General features: G+C 40.6%; 1 pseudogene; it reads left to right on the top strand.

The window, feature by feature from the left end:
* Nucleotides 1–4419: 4419 nt before the first annotated feature.
* LOC109903032 (cytochrome P450 2J2-like) lies at nt 4420–20396 on the top strand (annotated as a pseudogene).
* Nucleotides 20397–20505: the final 109 nt, after the last annotated feature.

Here is a 20505-nt window from a genome sequence, read left to right as displayed (position 1 = left end):
AACCAGATGGGATGGCGTATCGCTGAAGAATGCTGTGGTAGCCATGCTGGTTAAGTAAGTAAATCCCAGACAGCATCACCAGCAAAGCCCCCCCACACCATAACACCTCCTGCTCCAGTGGGAGTCGGAAATACACGTGGAGATCATCCATTCACCCTCACCGCGTCTCACAAAGACACAGCGGTTGGAACCAAAAATCTCCAATTTGGACTCCAGACCAAAGGACAAATTTCCAACAGTATAATGTCAATTGCTCGTGTTTCTTGGCCCAAGCAAGTCTCTTCTGCTTATTTGTGTCCTTTAGTAGGGATTTCTTTGCAGCAATTCGACCATGAGAGCCTGATTTACAGTGTCCTCTGAAGATTTAATGTTGAGACGTGTCTGTTACTTGAACTCTGTGAAGCATTTATTTGGGCTGCAATTTCTGAGAATGGTAATGGGTCTTCTGGGTCTTCCTTTCCTGTGGCGGTCCTCATGAGAGCCAGTTTCATCATAGCGCTTGATGGTTTTTGTGACTGCAAAGTTCTTGAAATGTTACGTATTGACTGATCTTCATGTCTTAAAGTAATGATGGACTGTTGTTTCTCTTTACTTATTTGAGCTGTTCTTGCCATAATATGGACTTGATCTTTTACCGAATAGGGCTATTTTCTGTGCACCCCCCTACCTTGTCACAACATAAATGTTTGGCTCAAACGCATTAAGAAGGAAAGAAATTCCACAGATTGTCTTTTAAGAAGGCACATCTGCACATCTTGAAATGCATTCCAGGTGACTACCTAATGGAGGTCTTTGAGAGAATGCCAAGAGTGTGCAAAGCTGTCATCAAGGCAAAAGGTGGCTATGAAGAATCTCAAATATACTGTATTTAGATTTGTTTAAAAACCTCTTAAGGTTACACATTTTTTGCCTAAAATGACATACCCAAATCTAACTTGCCTGTAGCTCAGACCCTGAAGCAAGGATATGCTTTGTCATTATGTGTTATTGTGTGTAGATTGCTGAGATTTTTATGTATTTAATCAATTTCAGAAGAAGGCTGTAATGTAACAAAATGTGTGAGAAAGTCAAGGGGTCTAAAACCTTTCCGAAGGCACTGTATATATACTGTACAAAAATATAAACACAACATGTAAAGTGCTGGTCCCATGCTTCATGAGCTGAAATAAAAGATCCCAGAAATGTTCCATATGCTCAGAACGCTTATTTCTCCCAAAAAAATGACATCCCTGTTATTGAGCATTTCTCCTTTGCCAAGATAATCCATTCACCTGGCAGGTGTAGTATATCAAGAAGCTGATTAAACAGCATGATCATTACACAGCTGCTCCTTGTGCTGGGGACAATAAAAACCCACTCTAAAACATGCCGTTTTTTCACACAACACAATGCCCCATACAGTGGGGAGAACAAGTATTTGATACACTGACAATTTTGTAGGTTTTCCTACCTACAAAGCGTGTAGAGGTCTGTCATTTTTTAATATAGGTACACTTCAACTGTGAGAGACGGAATCTAAAACAAAAATCCAGAAAATCACATTGTATGATTTTTAGTAATTAATTTGCATTTTATTGCATGACATAAGTATTTGATCACCTACCAACCAGTAGGAATTCTGGCTCTCACAGACCTGTTAGTTTTTCTTTAAGAAGCCCTCCTCTTCTCCACTCATTACCTATATTAACTGCACCTGTTTGAACTCGTTACCTGTATAAAAGACACCTGTCCACACACTCAATCAAACAGACACCAACCTCTCCACAATGGCCAAGACCAGAGAGCTGTGTAAGGACATCAGGGATACAATTGTAGACCTGCACAAGGATTGGATGGGCTACAGGACAATAGGCAAGCAGCTTGGTGTGAAGGCAACAACTGTTGGCGCAATTATTAGAAAATGGAAGAAGTTCAAGATAACGGTCAATCACCCTCGGTCTGGGGCTCCATGCAAGATCTCACCTCGTGGGGCATCAATGATCATGAGGAAGGTGAGGGATCAGCCCAGAACTACACGGCAGGACCTGGTCAATGACCTGAAGAGAGCTGGGACCACAGTCTCAAAGAAAACCATTAGTAACACACTACGCCGTCATGAATTAAAATCCTGCAGCGCACGCAAGGTCCCCCTGCTCAAGCCAGCGCATGTCCAGGCCTGTCTGAAGTTTGCCAATTACCATCTGGATGATCCAGAGGAGGAATGGGAGAAGGTCATGTGGTCTGATGAGACAAAAATAGAGCTTTTTGGTCTAAACTCCACTCGCCGTGTTTGGAGGAAGAAGAAGGATGAGTACAACCCTAGAACGCCATCCCAACCGTGAAGCATGGAGGTGGAAACATTATTCTTTGGGGATGCTTTTCTGCAATGGGGACAGGACGACTGCACCGTATTGAGGGGAGGATGGATGGGGCCATGCATCGTGAGATCTTGGCCAACAACCTCCTTCCCTTCGTAAGAGCATTGAAGATGGGTCGTGGCTGGGTCTTCCAGCATGACAACAACCCGAAACACACAGCCAGGGTAACTAAGGAGTGGCTCCGTAAGAAGCATCTCAAGGTCCTGGAGTGTCCTAGCCAGTCTCCAGACCTGAACCCAATAGAAAATCTTTGGAGGGGGCTGAAAGTCCGTATTGCCCGGTGACAGCCCCGAAACCTGAAGGATCTGGAGAAGGTCTGTATGGAGGAGTGGGCCAAAATCCCTGCTGCAGTGTGTGCAAACCTGGTCAAGAACTACAGGAAACGTATGATCTCTGTAATTGCAAACAAAGGTTTCTGTACCAAATATTAAGTTCTGATGTATCAAATACTTATGTCATGCAATAAAATGCAAATTAATTACTTAAAAATCATACAATGTGATTTTCTGGATTTTTGTTTTAGATTCCATCTCTCACAGTTTTTGTGTACCTATGATAACAATTATAGACCTCTACATGCTTTGTAAGTAGGAAAACCTGCAAAATCGGCAGTGTATCAAATACTTGTTCTCCCCACTGTATGTCTCAAGTTCTGAGGGAGCGTGCAACTGGCATGCTGACTGCAGGAATGTCCACCAGACTGTTGCCAGTTAATTTAATGGTAATTCCTCTACCATAAGCCGTCTCCAACTTAATTTTAGAGAATTTGGCAGTACGTCCAACCAGCCTCTCAACCGCAGACCACATGTAACCACGCCAGCCCAGGACCTCCATATCCATCTTCTTCATCTGAGACCAGCCACCTGGACAGCTGATAAAACCTAGGAGTATTTATGTCTGTAATGAAGCCTTTTTGTTTGGGGAAAATTCCTTCTGATTGTCTGGGCCTGGCTTCCCAGTGGGTGGGCCTATGGCCTCCCAGGCCCACCCATGGCTGCTCCCCTGCCCAGTCATGTGAAATCAATAGATTCGGGCTTAGTGAATTTATTCCAATTAACTGATTTCCTTAAATGAACTGTAACTCAGTCAAATCTTTGAAATTGTTACATGTTGCATTTATATTTTTGTTCATTATAGTTTATACTGTCCACTGTCAAACCAAATGTACAGTTGGCTTGGCAAACTATATCTGCTGGTGCCATTTACAGGCATCATTTTAATGTACAGTATATTTTATTTACGCCAAAAGCATGTGTATGTGTTATTTACACAAAGCTTGCTTTCATATATATTTTTTAAGGTAGTGGCATGGGATTAGTGTGGTGTGTGAAGAATTCAATACTTTAACTTGTATGCAATACAAATAACATTGTTGTGGGAGCACCTCCTTTAAGAGTATGAATTAGGCTCTTTGAGAAGGTTAGAATACTAAGCAACCTGCATACACATTGTTTAAAGTACAATATACCAACATTACTGCTGTAGTAGGTCAAAGCTGTTTGCTGGAAAACCTTGGTAGAGTGGGCATTGTGGTGCATGTGAATTGCCTTTACTTTTCCGCATCAGACCAATGCCTACTTCTCACTTATTTTTTGTTTTTAGTAGAATTGATTGTTTCCTGATTTCCGTTAGGTTGAATACCCTGCATTATTTTATAAGATGCATAATAGAATGAGTCTCTGGTGACCTCTAACGGTGAGTGCACACAGTTCAATGCCCAAATCAGTTCACAGCACCTCATCTTTGCATGAAACTACTGAGACCATGGTCCTCATTAATTACATTAAATCTTTACAACATATATAGTGGAAGGAGCAGCAAGACATGTTTATCTGAAAATATCTGATGTGTACAGACCGGGTGTAGAAGAGACGCCTAACAAGCATGATACTTCAACACTAGAGAGCAGTGTGTTATCACAGTAATATCCTGGAGTTCAATCAACCATCTCCATCTCTCAGGCCTAAAGATCCACCTCTTCACCACGGACTCACCCCCCCCCCCCCCCACACACACACACACACACACAATCAACTAGCATGATGACTTTCTTTGCATTGTCTTTTTATCTTTTATCCCTGATGTAGCCATGGTGCAGGTAGAGATGGATGCAGTTGTTGGGTCGTCGCGACAGCCCTCCATGGAAGACAGGGACAGCACGTCCTACACAGATGTAGTCATCCATGAGACACAGAAGATGGGGAATATCATACCGCTCAATGTATACAGCAAGGCCACTAAAGACACTGAGGTTGGAGGGTACACCATCCCTAAGGTCAGTCATCTCAGGGACCACTTACTGCAACACTCAAGGATTTGTTCCTCATAACTCAAATGCAACTCAATGTATAGTATGTTGTCAGAGTGTTGTGTTCTGTTTGTACATTTAGAAGCCTTAAATGTGGTAGGGAGTAAGGCCAATAGGGACACAAACTGATAGGGTCATTTATCATAGGGACTTAAAAGTATAGGGTTTATTCATTATTATCATTAAAATGTTGAACATGAATTTCTCCCATCCCCTCAGTCACTAAATCTGTCAAATCATTCCACATGTTTCTAGTTAGACAAGCTGTTTTTTTTTTTTTTGGGGGGGGGGTTGTCATATTGGCAGGTTTGCTATCAACAAACTATTTAGCTAGCTTCTAGCCTAGTGTTTGATATGCAATCCTATCTCCTCGTAATTAACAGTCAGTGTTGATAAGTGTCCTGACGAGAAGGCACACTTTTCTAGCTACAGTGCCTTGCAAAAGTATTCATCCCCCTTGGCATTTTCTCCTACTTTGTGGTGTGACAACCTGTAATTTAAATGGATTCAAAAAATGGATTAAAAAATTACTTATTTTAAAAAATAAAATAAAATAACTTCTTTTAAAAAATAAAATTAAAAATACTTATTTTTAAAATTAAAAACTGAAAAGTGGTCCGTGTATATGTATTCACCCCCATTCATATGAAGCCCCTAAATAAGATCTGGTGCAACCAATTACATTCAGAAGCCAAATAATAAGTTAAATAAAGTCCACCTGTGTGCAATCTAAGTGTCACATGATCATTCACATGATCTCAGTTTATATACACCTGTTCTGAAAGGCCCCAGAGTCTGAAACACCACCAAGCAAGTTGCACCATGAAGACCAAGGAGATCTCCAAACAGGTCAGGGACAAAGTTGTGGAGAAGTACAGCTCAGGGTTGGGTTATAATAAAATATCAGAAACTTTGAACATCCCACGGAGCACCATTAAATCCATTATTCAAAAATTGAAAGAATATAGCACCACAACAACCCTGCAAAGAGAGGGCCGCCCACCAAAACTCACAGACCAGGCCAGGAGGGCATTAATCAGAGAGGGAACAAAGAGACCAAAGATAACCCTGAAGGAGCTGCAAGGACCACAGCGTAGATTGGAGTATCTGTCCATAGGACCACCTTAAGCTGTACTCTCCCCAGAGCTGGGCTTTACGGAAGAGTGGCTAAAAAAAGCCATTGCTTAAAGTAAAAATAAGCAAACATGTTTGGTGTTTGCTAAAAGGCATGTGCGAGACTCCCCAAACATATGGAAGAAGGAACTCTGATCAGGTGAGACTAAAATTGAGCTTTTTGGCCATCAAAGAAAACGCTATGTCTGGCTGAAACCCAACACCTCTCATCTCCCTGAGAACACCATCCGCAGCATCATGCTGTGGGGAGGTTTTTCATCGGCAGGGACTGGGAAACTGGTCAGAATTGAATGAATGATGGATGGCGCTAAATACAGAGACATTCTTGAGGGAAACCTGTTTCAGTCTTCCAGAGATTTGAGACTGGGATGGAGATTCACCTTCCAGCAGGACAATGACCCTAAGCATACTGCTAAAGCAACACTTGAGTGGTTTAAGGGGAAATATTTTAATGTCTTGGAATGGCCTAGTCAAAGCCCAGACCTCAATCCAATTGAGAATCTGTGGTATGACTTAAAGATTGCTGTACACCAGCAGAACCCATCCAACTTGAAGGAGCAAGAGCAGTTTGTCTTGAAGAACAGGCAAAAATCCCAGTGGCTGGATGTGCCAAGCTTATAGAGACATACCCCAAGAGACTTGCAGGTGTAATTGCTGCAAAAGGTGGCTCTACAAAGTATCGACTTTGGGCGGGGTGTATAGATATGCATGCTCAAGTGTTCTGTTTTTTTGTCTTATTTCTTGTTTGTTTCACAGTAAAAAAAGAAATTGCATCTTGTGGTAGGCATGTTGTGTAAATCAATTGATACAAACCCTCCAGAAACCTATTTTAAATCCAGGTTGTAAGGCAACAAAATTTGAAAAAATGCCAAGGAGGGTGAATACTTTCGCAAGCCACTGTATGCCAGGCAAAATCGGCATTATCAGCTCATTGTTATGGATGTATCCAAATTAATGTCAATAGAAAATGGCTACTGTGCTCTTATTTTGGCTGCAGAGATTGTGACTGTGTTATCTGTAGCTAGCTAGATAAGAACATTTCCAGTGAGCATGGCAATGGAACATAAAGAACAAACAACTGGGTCGCGTCCATAAATATAGAACTAATCGAATGAACGACTGGATCGCGGGTCTAGGGCAAACCAAAAGTTGAGAAAGTATGAATTTGCTTATATAAATGAAACTATCAACGGAAATGTGCTTAGTCTTGTTTTCTTTGGAAACTGTGGTATAAGCAGGATAAACAGCTTAAACAAACGTGATGCAATAAACGTTGCTTTTATTCTGACTGCAGAGGTTGTGTGTCACGTTCTGACCTTAGTTCTTTTGTTATGTCTTTGTTTTAGTATTGTCAGGGCGTGAGTTGGGTGGGTTGTCTATGTTCCGTTTTCTATGTTGTGTTTTGCGTTTGGCCTGGTATGGTTCTCAATCAGAGGCAGGTGTCGTTAGTTGTCTCTGATTGAGAATCATACTTAGGTAGCCTTTTCCCACTTGTGTTTCGTGGGTGATTATTTTCTGTTATGTGTTTGTCACCTTTCAGAACCGTTTCGTTTCTCCTTTGTTATTTTGTTTATTGTTCTCGGTTTAATAAATATATGATGAACACTTACCACGCTGCGCTTTGGTCCTCCGATCCTTCCTACTCCTCCTCGTCAGAGGAGGAAGAAGACCGTCACATTGTGACTATGTAGCCATAGCTAGTAAGCTAACTAGCAGCAAGCAAGGCATAAGAACGTTGCCACTGAGGATGGCAAAGGAAAAATCTATTTGATTTATTAGGATCCCCATTAGCCGACGCCAATGGCAAGAGTTAGTCTTACTGGGGTCCAACACATAACGAAAAATACGTTACAAACCGAAGACTTTACTATTTACATCCATTTAAAAACATGAACATGTAGTGACATAAATGTCAGTGCATGCACACAACAAGTAGGTCACATGGGGGAGAGGAGTTGTGCAGTGAGGTGTTGCTTTATTTGTTTTTTAAACCAGTTTTGCTGTTCACATTTGCACTACATAAGATGGAAGGGACTTCCATGTACTCTTGGCTCAACATAATACTCTACTTTTCCTTGAATTTAATCTGGACCTGGGGACTGTGAAATGTCCCATGGGGGCATGTCTGGTGGGATAAGTGTGTGTGTCAGTGCTGTGTGTAAGTTGACTATGCAAACAATTTTGAATTTCAAACACATGAATGTTTCTTATAAAAACAAGAACTGATGTATTCAGTCTTTTCTCAACTCTTAGCCAAGAGAGACTGGCATGAATAATATTAACATTAGCATTCTCATTACATTGACGAGCAAGACGTGCAGCTTAACTAGATATTTCTTTGCAGCACTTGACCCTATGACTGGACAATAATCAAGATAAGATAAAACTAGAGTCTGCAGGACTTACTTTGTGGAATGTAGTGTCAAAAAAGCAGAGCATCTCTTTATTACGGACAGACTACTCCCCATCTTTACAACCATTGAATCTATATTTTTCAACATGACAGTTTACAATCTAAGGTAACCCCAAGTAACTTAGTCTCCTCAACTTGTTCAACAGCCACACCACTCATTACCAGATTCAGCTGAGTTCTAGAACTTAAGGGATGATTTGTACCACATACAATCCTCTTAGTTTTAGATATTTTCAGGACCAGTTTATTACTGTCCACCCATTCCAAAACAGACTGCAACTCTTTGTTAAGGATTTCAGTGACTACATTAGCGGTTGCTGATGTGTATATGATTGAATCATCAGCATACATGGACACACATGCTTTCTTTAAAACCAGTGGCAGGTCATTGGTAAAAATATAAAAGAGTAGAGCGCCTAGAGAACTGCCTTGTGGTGCACCACACTTTACATGTTTGACATTAGAATATAGCTTCCATTAAAGAAAACCCTCTGAGTTACACTACCGTTCAAAAGTTTGGGGTCACTTAGAAATGTCCTTGTTTCTGAAAGAAAAGCACATTTTTGTCCATTAAAATAACATCAAATTGATCAGAAATACAGTGTAGACATTGTTAATGTTGTAAATGACTATTGTAGCTGGGAACGGCAGATTTTTTTATGGAATATCTACATAGGCGTACAGAGGTGCATTATCAGCAACCATCACTCCGATGTTCCAATGAAACGTTGTGTTAGCTAATCCAAGGCTCAAAATGGCCAGAAACAAATAACTTTCTTCTGAAACTTGTCAGTCTGTTCTTGTTCTGAGAAATGAAGGCAATTCCATGCGAGAAGGGAGTAGTACACAGCGTTGTACGAGATCTTTAGCTTCTTGGCAAATTCACACCTTAATTTCAAACATACATTTCTCAGAACAAGAATAGACTGACGAGTTTGAGAAGAAAGTTCTTTGTTTCTGGCCATTTTGAGCCTGTAATCGAACCCACAAATGCTGATGCTCCAGATTCTCAACCAGTCTAAAGAAGGCCAATTTATTGCTTCTTTAATCAGGACATCAGTCTTCAGCTGTGCTAACATAATTGCAAAAGGGTTTTATAATAGTTTTAGTGTTATTTAATAGTGTTATTTCGTAGTTTTGATGTCTTCACTATTATTCTACAATGTAGAAAATAGTAAAAAATAAAGAAAAAAACAATTGAATGAGTAGGTGTACTAAAGCTTTTGACCGGTGGCGTACGTCTTCTCAACAACAGATTATGGTCAATAATATCAAAGGCTGCACTGAAATCTATTAGTACAGCTCCCACAATCTTCTTATTATTAATGTATTTCAACCAATCATCAGTCATTTCTGTCAGTGCCGTACATGTTGAGTACCCTTTCCTATAAGCATGCTGAAAGTCTGTTGTTAATTTGTTTACAGTGAAATATCATTGTACAGTATTTGGTCAAATGCTTTTTTTTCAACAGTTTGCTATGAGCTGGCAGCAATCTGATAGGTCTGCTGTTAGAACCGGTAAAGGCCACTTTACCACTCTTGGGTAACGGAATGACTTTGGCTTCCCTCCAGGCCGGAGGACAAAGACTTTCCTCTAGGCTCATCCTGCCCTGCCTCTCTAAGGTCTTCGAAAGCCAAGTCAACAAACAGGTCACTGACCATCTCGAATCCCACCGTACCTTCTCCACTGTGCAATCTGGTTTCCGAGCCGGTCATGGGTGCACCTCAGCCACACTCAAGGTACTAAACGATATCATAACCGCCATCGATAAAAGACAGTACTGTGCAGCCGTCTTCATCGACCTTGCCAAGGCTTTCGACTCTGTCAATCACCATATTCTTATCGGCAGACTTAGTAGCCTCGGTTTTTCGGATGACTGCCTTGCCTGGTTCACCAATTACTTTGCAGACAGAGTTCAGTGTGTCAAATCGGAGGGCATGCTGTCCGGTCCTCTAGAAGTCTCTATGGGGGTGCCACAGGGTTCAATTCTCGGGCCGACTCTTTTCTCTGTGTATATCGATGATGTTGCTCTTGCTGCGGGCGACTCTCTGATCCACCTCTACGCAGACGACACCGTTCTATATACTTTCGGCCCGTCTTTGGACTTACAATGGCTATCTAACCTCCAAACAAGCTTCAATGCCATACAACACTCCTTCCGTGGCCTCCAACTGCTCTTAAACGCTAGTAAAACCAAATGCATGCTTTTCAACCGGTCGCTGCCTGCACCCGCATGCCCGACTAGCATCACCACCCTGGATGGTTCCGACCTAGAATATGTGGACGTCTATAAGTACCTAGGTGTCTGGCTAGACTGCAAACTCTCCTTCCAGACTCATATCAAACATCTCCAATCGAAAATCAAATCAAGAGTCGGCTTTCTATTCCGCAACAAAGCCTCCTTCACTCACGCCGCCAAGCTTACCCTAGTAAAACTGACTATCCTACCGATCCTCGACTTCGGCGATGTCATCTACAAAATGTCTTCCAACACTCTATTCAGCAAACTGGATGCAGTCTATCACAGTACCATCCGTTTTGTCACTAAAGCACCTTATACCACCCACCACTGCGACTTGTATGCTCTAGTCGGCTGGCCCTCGCTACATATTTGTCGCCAGACCCACTGGCTCCAGGTCATCTACAAGTCCATGCTAGGTAAAGCTCCGCCTTATCTCAGCTCACTGGTCACGATGGCAACACCCATCCGTAGCACGCGCTCCAGCAGGTGTATCTCACTGATCATCCCTAAAGCCAACACCTCATTTGGCCGCCTTTCGTTCCAGTACTCTGCTGCCTGTGACTGGAACGAATTGCAAAAATCGCTGAAGTTGGAGACTTTTATCTCCCTCACCAACTTCAAACATCAGCTATCTGAGCAGCTAACCGATCGCTGCAGCTGTACATAGTCTATTGGTAAATAGCCCACCCTTTTTCACCTACCTCATCCCCATACTGTTTTTATTTATTTACTTTTCTGCTCTTTTGCACACCAATATCTCTACCTGTACATGACCATCTGATCATTCATCACTCCAGTGTTAATCTGCAAAATTGTAATTATTTGCCTACCTCATGCCTTTTGCACACATTGTATATAGACTCCCCCTTTGTTTTCTACTGTGTTATTGACTTGTTAATTGTTTACTCCATGTGTAACTCTTTGTTGTCTGTTCACACTGCTATGCTTTATCTTGGCCAGGTCGCAGTTGCAAATGAGAACTTGTTCTCAACTAGCCTACCTGGTTAAATAAAGGTGAAATAAAAATAAAAGATTAAAGATACTGTATGACATAGAGTCAGCTACCATCCTCAGTAGCTCTCCATCTAAGTTGTCAATGCCAGGAGGGTTCTCTTTATTGATTAATAATAATAATAATAATTTCCCCACCTCTCCCACACTAACTTTACAAAATTCAAACTTACAATGATTTTCTTCTTTCATATTTTTTTATATTTTTCTGCATGAGTAGGATGGCTCACTGTTTATTGTTGGCATTTCCTGCCTAATTTTGCCCACTTTGCCAATGAAGTAATCATAAAAATAACTGGCAGCATCAAATGGTTTTGTGATTACAGTTTTTCTCAGTCGCTTTGGTGCATTTCTTAGATCAAAAGTGCAGTTCTTGATACTACTTGTACAAATTCCAAATCATCTAGTCACTTGTGCACATCATTAAAGCCATTTCTTATTCCTTTGAACAAATTGCAATTGATAATGTACAAGTGACAGCTTTTTTCCACATTATCAATTGCTCATGTCATGTTGATCAAAATATAGTAGATGGTTCTCTGTTGAATAGTCTTACCCCTCAAAACATCTAGGCATTAGTCCCTTGCATAAGCCATTACATGCAAAATTGTTGAACTATTTGTCATAAACTGTCAAGCATAGTTTTACACATTTCTATTAGACCTTTTGTACAAAAACGTGAATTGATGAATCGTGCAGGTGAAATTGACCCTCACTCATGAAGGAATGTAAAGTGTTAGTTCAACCAACAATCAACCAGTTGTCTAAATTGCTCAAATGTGCAACTCATGAAGAATCATTTGGCAAGCATATATAGACAGACCACAACACAGAGTTGCAATTTTCCAATAATGGATGGACCAGGAAACCAACAAGGTCAACAGCCAAGAGGAGGAAGAAGAGGAGCAAGGATGCGTGGTGGAAGGCAAAACAGAGGAAGAGGCAGAAGAGGACATAGGCGCATATCTGATGACATAAGGGCCACTATTGTAGACCATGTTGTCAATCATGGACTTACAATGGCTGAGGCGGGTCGAAGGGTGCAGCCGAATATTGGGAGATCAACCGTGTCCTCAATAGTTAAAACGTTTCGAAGAGAGAACAGGTATGTCCAGCAATGTACAGTGCACTGTTACTGTATATAAGCAGTATACTGTATACTTCCTATAATGCTTCATATTAGAGTAGTCCACTTGTATTTCACAGCATACAGAAATATACTCTATGCAGATACATACTGCACCTTACATGCACCCACCTGTATGTTTTACAGTAAAATGTGTGTTTGCATAGTTTTTGTCTATGTGAAAGTGTGCGATGCATCACTGCATTTTTCCCCACATAGGACTGCAAGATTACCTCAAACCGGTGGCAGAGGACGCCTTTTCACACCTCAACAGGAGGAGGCTATTTGCACCATGGTCCGGGTAAACAATGCCATGAGACTCAGGGAAATACAAAGGACCATTATAGAAGACAACGATGTCTTTGAAAACATCCATACGGTTAGCATCTCAACCATCGACAGGGTGCTGCATAGAAACCAGATGAGTATGAAACAGCTGTACCGTGTACCATTCCAAAGGAATGAGGACAGAGTTAAGGAGCTACGGTACCAGTATGTACAGGTAAAACATATATCTATGTAACTACTTTACAGCAACATTTTATAGTGATACATAGAACAGTAAACATAAACTACACACATTTCCATTGCTCTGGAAGGATCATGCAATATATGTACATTTTATGTCACTCTTCCTTACCAAAACAAATTCAACTGTGTGTTCTGGGATATAGCGTATAATGGAGTTGGAATCAAGTGAACCCTCTCACAACTTTGTATACGTGGATGAGGCTGGCTTCAACCTGACCAAATGCAGAAGGCGGGGTCAGAATATCATCGGTCACAGAGCTACTGTGGATTTGCCAGGCTAACGGGGAGGAAATATCACCATGTGTGCTGCTATTTCGGAGCATGGTGTCCTAACCCATATCCCCCTTATAGGGCCATACAACACCCAGCATCTACTCAACTTTTTAGAGACTCTCTACAGGGCTCACATCCCTGATGATGAGAGGGGTCTGTTTAGAGAGGATTTGTCATTTGAGGTCATTTGTGATAATATGAGTTTCCATCGATCAAACATAATAAGGCAATGGTTTGTGACCCACCCAAGGATGCTCATAGAATTCCTCCCACCTTATTCACCATTCCTTAACCCAATTGAGGAGTTATTTTCAGCATGGAGGTGGAAGTTGTACGATTGTCAGCCACACACACAGATGACCCTGCTGGCTGCAATGGATGTAGCATGTGAGGACATCACAGTAGACGCCTGCAGAGGATGGATAAGGCATTCCAAAAGATTCTTTCCATGTTGCATTGGAAGAGAAAATATCCGGTGTGATGTGGATGAGAATATGTGGGCCGACAGACAGGAACGTCTGGATGTGTAGAGACAGCCCAACAGTGCTGTGGGCAAAGTTGGGCCTTAGCGGTGGTTTCCTGTGTTTCTTTCTAAAAAGAAATGTTTCCTTTGTGCCCCTTGGGTTGTCCAGTCTCTTTCAATCAATAACCCACCTACAGTAATATGCAAATAGTACTGTTGAAATTGATATATGCCATAGAAGTGCAGCCTTGTGCATTTTCAATACAGTGACTGTCATCCAAACTGTAGCCTAAGTTTACATCAGGTAATACTGTCAAACATTTTGACGACCTTGTTCGTGAACAATGACTCAATGACATCATTCTGATGACACTGACATGATCATTGGCATGAATATTTACTTTTGAGAGATGTACTAAGGATTTTTAGTGACTGAATAGCTTTAGAAACATATCTATTGTATATTGCAGTTTGTACAAATTGTTCTGAGAAATGCACTTATTATTTTGCACATGTTAGGGATGATGTGAAAAATGCACCAAAGCGACTGAGAAAAACTGTAATAAGCCATCTGATTCGATGAAAGATGGAGTTGAATTTGTCTTTCTGCCCATAATTTAATTTAAAGTACTCCATAGTTTTTTTTATCTTCATAAAACAGATTCTTCTTCTTTTTGTTTGAGTTTAGTCACGTCATTTCTCAACTTGCAGTAAGTCAGCCAGCCAGATGTGAAGTCAGACTTATTAGCCACTCATTTTGCCCCATTTCTTTCAACCATGCAGTTTTTCAATTTCTCATCAATCCATGGAGCCTTAACAGTTCTAACAGTCAGTTTCTTAACAGGGACATTTTTATCAATAATTGGAAGAAGCAATTTCATAAATTCATCAAGTGCAGCATCTGGATGCTCCTTATTAATCACATCAGACCTGAGCTGTATTGCATGCAAAAAAAGTGACAAATGTTATTATTTTATACTAATTAAATTTCTCAGAGAAAGAGATTTGGTTTAACAAGTAATATATTTTTTAAGATAGGGGTCAAAATGATTGGATCCCCAGTTTTCAATACTCCAGCACCCTTCCCTTGTGAGGATAACGACACTGAGCCTTTTTCTAAAATGTTTTATGAGACATTGGAAGAGATCCTAAACCACTCCTCCCTATAGAATCTTTCCAGATACTTGATATCCTTTGTCTGTGCTTATGGACTGCCCTTTTCAATTCAAACCACAGGTTTTCAATGGGGTTCAAGTTCGGAGACTGAGGATGCCATTGCAAAATGTTGATTTTGTGGTCATCTAACCATTTCTTTGTGGATTTTGATGTGTGCTTGGGGTTATTGTATTGCTGGAAGATCTGCTTGTGGACAAGTGTCAATGTCATGGCAGAGGCAACCAGTTTTGTGGCTGAAATGTCCTGGTACTTGATAAGGTTCATGATGCCGTTGACAGATGCCATTGACCTTAACAAGGGCCACAGAACGAGTGGAAGCAAATTCGCAGGGTTTTATCCATATACTGTCCTTTGATGTGGAAATGTCCAATTCACTTCATGACATTTTTTGGCCCGGGAATCGGGTTTCCTTTAGATGAGTCCCGTGACACTTGTGGGGATCATAGAGAAAAACACCATCACATTCGTTAGAGTCTCATCATTCCATAGATGGGTCAAATTAGTCTTCCCCATTTCTTTCAACCATACAGTTTTTCAATATATGGAGCCTTAACAGTTCTAACAGTCAGTTTCAGTGTGATGCATGTTGGTGCATGTTTATCAATCAGTGGAAGAAGCAATATCATAAATTCATCAAGTGCAGCATCAGGACGCTCCTTATTAATCACATCAGAACAACAAATATTTTTAACATCATCCACATAAGACTCACAGCAAAATATTTTCTATGATCTCTTATACGATTCTTTAGGTCCAGCTTTTGGGACTTTGGCTTCTCTGAATATAGCCACTATATTGTGATCACGGCATCCAATGGGTACGGATACAGCTTTAGAACAAAGTTCTACAGTATTAGTAAACATGTGATAAATACATGTGGATGATCTTGTTCCTGCAGTGTTTGTAAACATCCTGGTAGGTTGATTAATAACCTGAACCAGATTACAGGCAATGCTTACAGTGAGAAGCTTCCTCTTGAGTGGACAGCCTGATGAAAACCAGTCAATATTCAGATCCCAACTAAAGTAGACCTCTCTGTTTACATCACATACACTAGCAAGCATTTTACAAATATTATTTAGATCCTGACTGATAGCTCTTGGTGGCCTATAGCAAAACCCCCAAAAGAAAAGGCTTTATATGTGTGAGGTGAACCTGCAACCACAACACTTCAATAACATTTGACATCTTCTCTGAACATTACAGGGATATGGCTCTGACTATATGCAGCAACACCTCCCCATAAGAACAACCGACTGTGTAGAGTCTGTAAATATCAAACTAATTGAACGAACAACTGGTCGAGTCTCTAGCAACCAACCGATGAGAAAGTATGAATTTGATTATAAAAATATCAATATCAACGAAAATAAAGTATTTCTACCAGTAAATGTGTGCTTTCATATTTTTTTATTTAGCAAATGTGGTATTACAGGGATAAATACCTCTGCTCTGTGCATTACCTTGGAAAAATTAACTAATCTGGGTCATCCATGATTTCCAAGGTAATGTACAGAACATCAGCATTAATCCCTTATTTATCCACCTCATTTTCAAACGCTTTGAAAACATGGAAGCCAAACGTGGAAACTATGAATACAATTTACTCCACGCTGGTGCATTGTCATAGAAATCCCCGCATTGGCATGTTTCTGTTAGCTAATACATCATGACAAAATACACCATATTACTGTCCTGCTAATGTGCCTGGACCTTGTAGGCTAAACTGCTGAGAAAACCCCCATAACTGATCCAAATGGTTGCCCAATTAGGCAACCTAGATGCACTTATTTCGAAATGAATGTATGTTCAAAACACCAGGCTTTTGAGTTTCAATTGACATACGCAATTCACTGCAGTTTACTGCCTAGGCTAGCCCTTACAAAAAAAAGATTGCCGTTTTGAAACTGCAGCAACTGCCGTCGACTGTGGTATTATGGACGCAGTAACTGCAGATTAACTGCAGTGTATTGCAGCTGAACTGTTGTTATACTCAGCTGTAACTGCATTACTGCAGTAAAAAAAACTGTTATTTTGGACGCAGTATTTGCAGCATAGTGCAGTCATACAGCACTCTGCACATTTTTTCTCTAAGGGAGAGTTTTGCACTCACTTAAAAAAAACACATTCTTAATTGCATTGTGTTGTTGTAGCCTAGGCAGGACTCATTTCTTGTCCCTAAAAAACTGAAACAATATGGATATTTTCGAGTTGCATGCCCAGGGACTGTGAAGGAGCGCACTCGGGGCAGCATCCGCGGCGCACATAGTGTAGGCTACTGTACCTACTGTTTTGTTATCTGATTAACCGTTAACTTTTTTCCCGCTCTGTAAATTGACTGGATATAGTTACTCCAGTATTAAGCCTAGCACTGAGTTTATGAATGATGGGCTAATATGCTTAGCATACGCTTCTAATTTCGGATATAGGCTACATCTCGAGCTTGTCTGTCTTCATTGCTCTGTTGCGCAATTACACATTTTATTTAGCTTGCTAATAGCCTATTGGAAGAGAGGTGCACGCTTGCTTTTGCTAGCTGAATGTGAAATAGTGTAGGAATGGTGAAACCCCTATTTTTAATAGTAGGCCTACTGTATCTTAATACCAGATTACATTCTGACAAAATAGGCCTACACCATGTGATTGTCCTGCTAATGTAACTTTCTGGACCTTCTAAACGGTCTAGAATAGACCTAAACGGGTCCAAATGGTTGCATAATCAGGCCTAGGCTGTTGGCATGCAGTTATTTCGGCATGAAACAAAACAGGACATGTGCATGGTTATTCAAATTAGCCTGCATCACTGAAGTGTACAGCCCATGGACAATAATTGCGTGTTCTCTTGACAACAATAACTCACTCCTCATTGCACTATGTTGTTGTAGCCCATTGTAAAATAATTTTCTTGTCTAAAAACGTAGGCCTAATCCATACTGTGGAGTTGTACGTGACTGGGGACCACTGAGCGCAGCCTGGAGAAACGCACCACAGATCTGACATTTGATAATCTTATTATCTTATTTTTCTTGAACTTTGACAGGTAAATATTTAGCTTATAACCCTAATATTTAGCTAACGAATGGCCTAATATCTAGCTAATATTTAGCTTCTTACTTCGGCTACAGATCACTAGCCTCTCTCATCGGTTCCCTTGCGCAACAGGCTATAGGCTATGCAAGCCTCTCGGCTATAGGCCAATCCACTTCTCGTGAAATCCCAGGAAAACCTATAGGCTACAATGCTAAAGAACATTTATTTATACTAGGTCTATCAGTCTATCCGGGGAAAGAAGTTGGCTTGCTCTTGCTAATTGCTGAAGGTTAAACAGGCCTACAGTATAGAAAATGCATGTTGCACTGATGCATTGCAAATAGCTGCACAGGACATACAGGGATGATCACAGTGAAATAGAAGACCCAAAAGAACTGACAACCATTAGACCAATGGCAATCACTTGCAAACCAATTGAGCAATGAGGCCATGACATGCTGTAAAATATGTGCAGGCCAAACAGTGTTTGTTGTTGAATTGCTACATTTAAATACAAGTTACTACATTATTTTTCATTAGACCTACATTTATATTGAAGTATTATTTGCAGTTGTCACTATGACAATGAACACATCCTGAAAGCACTGAATGGTTTGAATCAATATCTGTGTGTTAGAAACCTCATAAATGGTCTTGTGTTACCACATTATTCATAGGCAGAAGTAGGATGCATTAATCAGTTGATTGACAGGTGCAGGAATGTAGAACTGTAAAACAATAACCTATCAACTTTCCTCTAGTGTGGATGCTCAACAAAGGTTTATAGTTATGTAGCCTATATTTTATCATTACATGTATCATTAGGCAATAGTTATTGGCTTGGTGGATGACCTGGGCCTTAATGAACTCTACCACAACACAACTAACATTATTAGCACAACAGAACTAGCCTACTAAGTTAGTAGGTCTAGCTAACGTTAGCGAACATGAATCAAATAAAAAATAAAATTACACATATACACTTACACTTGTTTACATTACTTTATAAATTGACTCTTTCAAATAATTTACTCTGGCAAGTTTGCCACTGGAGTGCTGCAGTTTAGAAAATCCATCCGTCGAATCCATCACTTCCGTTGTTTGACTGTGCCCATAACAACATTCGAAAAAGAGTTAGATACCACAGTGTTGTTGAATACTCGTTTCTGATTGGCTAAAAGGGCATTCTAGAATGGCCATTAAAACAAGACAGTTGTATAGTTGGGAAAGATATCAGGACAGTTGGAAAAGATATCAGGACACTTTGAAATCATGACACAATATGCACCTAAACATACCAGTAAATTTGTGCTTGAGTATTGTTTTCTTTGACAACTGTGGTATAAGTTGGATAAACACATCTGTAATTTACATTACCTTGGAAAAATGAACATCGCAAATGGACTCGGGAGCGTTGCCCATCATTTCCTAGGTACTGTACAGAATGTCTGCGTTTATCCCTTACAATTTCAACTATACATAAAGCTTTGTTGCCATAACACTGTGTACACTGTGTACTAGTTGTATCTAATAAATAATACAGTGAGTTGATGAGATCATGTCTGTTTTGTTGTCCCCTCAGAACACCATGGTGTCTGTCCAGTCTGTCCTGTTTGATGAGTCAGAGTAGAAGACCCCACACACCTTCAACCCTGCACACTTCCTGGATCAGGAGGGTAAGTTCAGGAAGAGAGACACATTCCTTCCATTATCTTTAGGTAATACTGTGCTACATTTATCCTACCGTTCTCTTTATGTAATATGGTACTACATCTCTTCCATGTCATTTGACCCCAGATTGGTGCCAAATGATGCTGCCCTACAGGAAATAGCACATGTACGACTCATCCTCCTTACATAGTAATACTTGACTCGGTTTAACTGAAGTTGAATCATTGACTTGTCTCTATAGCTAGAGTATGTTAGTGCTAGCATAGTTACTGTTCTATACTTTACACTGAGAGTTAGAGAAGGTGTTCTGTGATTGATTCTCCCCTCAGCTAAGAGGGTGTGTCCTGGGGAGCAGCTGGCTAAGATGGAACTTTTCCTGTTCTTCACCTCCCTGCTGCAGAGTTTCACCTTCTCCTCTCCCCCAGGGGTGGAACCCAGCCTGGACTTTAAGATGGGGTCTACACACAGTCCCAAGCCCTACCAACTGTGTGCAACACTTCGATGAGGCACAGCATTTTGCAGGGGTGTCAAACTCAATTCCTGGAGGGCCAAGTGTCTGCAGGTTTTCTCTCCTCCCTAAAGTCATTGATTATTAATTGATTATTAGAAACTCCCTTCACCTGGTTGTCTGACACAAATTGAAAGGAAATAGCGAAAACCAAAGTGTAATTATTTCATCACACCAAAAAACTGAAAGGGCTACAGATGGAGAAAACACACTTATGAAATGATAGTAGTACTAATACAATTATGTAATGACACTGCATAT

This window comes from Oncorhynchus kisutch, linkage group LG13 (genome assembly GCF_002021735.2).
Source record: "Oncorhynchus kisutch isolate 150728-3 linkage group LG13, Okis_V2, whole genome shotgun sequence".
In the NCBI taxonomy this organism is placed as follows: Eukaryota; Metazoa; Chordata; class Actinopteri; order Salmoniformes; family Salmonidae; genus Oncorhynchus; species Oncorhynchus kisutch.
The sequence above is the reverse complement of the archived record's forward strand: the minus strand, read 5'-3'. Positions and strand labels throughout refer to the sequence as shown.